A 2,456-nucleotide genomic window follows, 5' to 3' on the forward strand; every position below is an offset into this window, starting at 1 on the left:
TTTATTATACACATTTACACAAAATGTATGGGTTAAACTTTGTTCAAAGTGGGATATACAATGTAATTCATTATTAAACATATGCATGCATAATGCTCCGCAAACCGTTATCTTCTTAAACTTTACGGAGCAGGAACAAGACACTTCACTATCCTCCCCCTGCCCCCTTTAAGGATTTAGTCATTTGTAACGGCCGAAAATGGATAAATTGCTCGTTTTGTTCAGCTAGTTCGTATGGAAAACGTAACCGTTAAAGCCTTTTAAAATTTTGATATATATGCTTTTTGTCGAGTAAGTTTTTTTTCAAATAGCTGTAAAGCAATTTTTCGGGATACATCGCCAATGCTTACAGACACCTCACCTAAGACACTGTACACTCTAGAAACCTGAAACACTTTATTAAAAGGTGAAGTGTGGCGGCATTGCCGTGTGACTAGTAGCCTAATGATCGCTAGCCGCATGGGTTTAAACCCCGTTAGGCGCAAGCCGTTGTTTCCTTGAGCAAGAAACTTTACACTCAATGCTAAGTACGTACTGGTTGGTTCCAGGAACGGATTCGAAAGTGTATCTATAAGTTTATAGCTTCCTACACAATCAAACTTAAATAATTTCTGTATGAACCAAAGGTGAAATGTCCTCTATATTTAAGATTTGAAATTTCGGCCGGGGGGGGGGGGTAAATGTCTTGTTCCTTCGCCGATATACCGGTCCGGTATGTTGAGATTTGCAAATTAGGCTTTTTTTATCTCCTACGTAGGACTTTTTAACTCCTACGTAGGAGTTATAAACTCCTAATTAGGCTTTTTTTATCTCCTATGTAGGAGTTTAAAAGTCCTACGTAGGAGTTAAAAGTCCTACGTAGGAGTTTAAAAGTCCTACGTAGGAGTTATAAACTCCTAATTAGGCTTTTTATCTCCTACGTAGGAGTTATAAAGTCCTACGTAGGAGTTATAAAGTCCTACGTAGAACTTTGTAAGTCCTACGTAGCAGTTATAAAGTCCTACGTAGGAGTTTAAAAGTCCTACGTAGGAGTTACAAACTCCTAATTAGGCTTTTTTATGTCCTACGCAGGAGTTTATTTTTTTATAGAACATTATGAATTGAATATGAGAAAAAACAGAAGCATCTTGAAATCTTATACACGACATACATTGCTAACCACAGAACTGCAAAAGGGTAATATTGAAGAAGATAAAGAACAATTTGCTTCGGATTCAAATACATTACCTTTTCAATTTTCAAATTTATTCAACTTTTTGTTTTAGAACACCAAGATGATTTCGCTTTCCTTTCTCTTGAAAAAATACATTTTGTAAAATAAGCTCTCAGATACTAGTACTGTTTTAATATAATCTGTCTGTAACAGATACTATCAGAGGATAATATTTATCTGTCAAGCACGTGGTGTATAGTTTACAAGGTAATGAACATAACACCTAAGGAATTTAAATTGTAGTTATCACTGTCACATCTACTTTAATAACCTTCATTGTACGGACTATAAGGACATCCTCCAAGAACTGCATTAGAGATTCGATTCTTTTCGTCAATGGTCTAGAGCGTTGTATCTTTATGGAAATAACGACAATATCGAAAGGATAATAAATATAATATTATACACTTAGAATTTAATGATTAATTTTAAATCGAATTTTAGCTAAAATTGAATTTTAATTTTACACAAAAAATAATTATTCTGGAAAGAAATTGAGCAAATGATTAGAACTTTTGCGAACAAGATGTTGGACTAAACCTTAACTCAAATGTCAAAAAACACATGTATACAAACGTCGTGACATTTGCATTAAAACGATTTTCTGATTAAAGATATTCGTTTGATACTTTCAACATTAGTTACATTAACTTTAAAGCTTTTCAAAAAAAAAAGATATTACTTCCAGAGACCATATTGAATTTAAAAGAAAACTTTGTGTTAAATAGAAAGGGTGTAAATGTGTAAAGACAGTGTCTTTCAATCAACAAAACCGAAATGTACCTATACTAGTAAAGTAAAACTTTAAGGTCTTTAAAAAATATTATCATTCAAAATGGTTGAACTTGAAGATATATAATATGGTGGCTGATTTGTGCCATTCGTGTTCTCGCCCTTGGACCCCGCCAAGCGAGAATTGATAGTTTTAACATATTATGTGTTTTCGGAAATCCTTCTAGTCATATTTTCATTTTATGTCAATGTCAATTAATGTCATGATTTTTCCATTTACTTTCACTCCTATAACCTTCATACCAAAATGAACTTATGGTGTTTACATATTTATAAATTGTCGTCAAAAAGACAAAAAGAAATTAGTTTAAAAGGAAATTGTTTCTTTCTGTTATAAAAGACAAAGGCTTTAGAATATTCTCAAGTCGAATTGCTTGTTACTTGACATCTAAATTGGCATGCTCGTCTCTTATTACAAGAATAATATGCGGCTGAATGATGCAATTCAGTT

This window comes from Ruditapes philippinarum, unplaced genomic scaffold (assembly GCF_026571515.1).
Source record: "Ruditapes philippinarum isolate M1 unplaced genomic scaffold, ASM2657151v2 ctg5663_1_1_1_1, whole genome shotgun sequence".
Taxonomy (NCBI): Eukaryota; Metazoa; Mollusca; class Bivalvia; order Venerida; family Veneridae; genus Ruditapes; species Ruditapes philippinarum.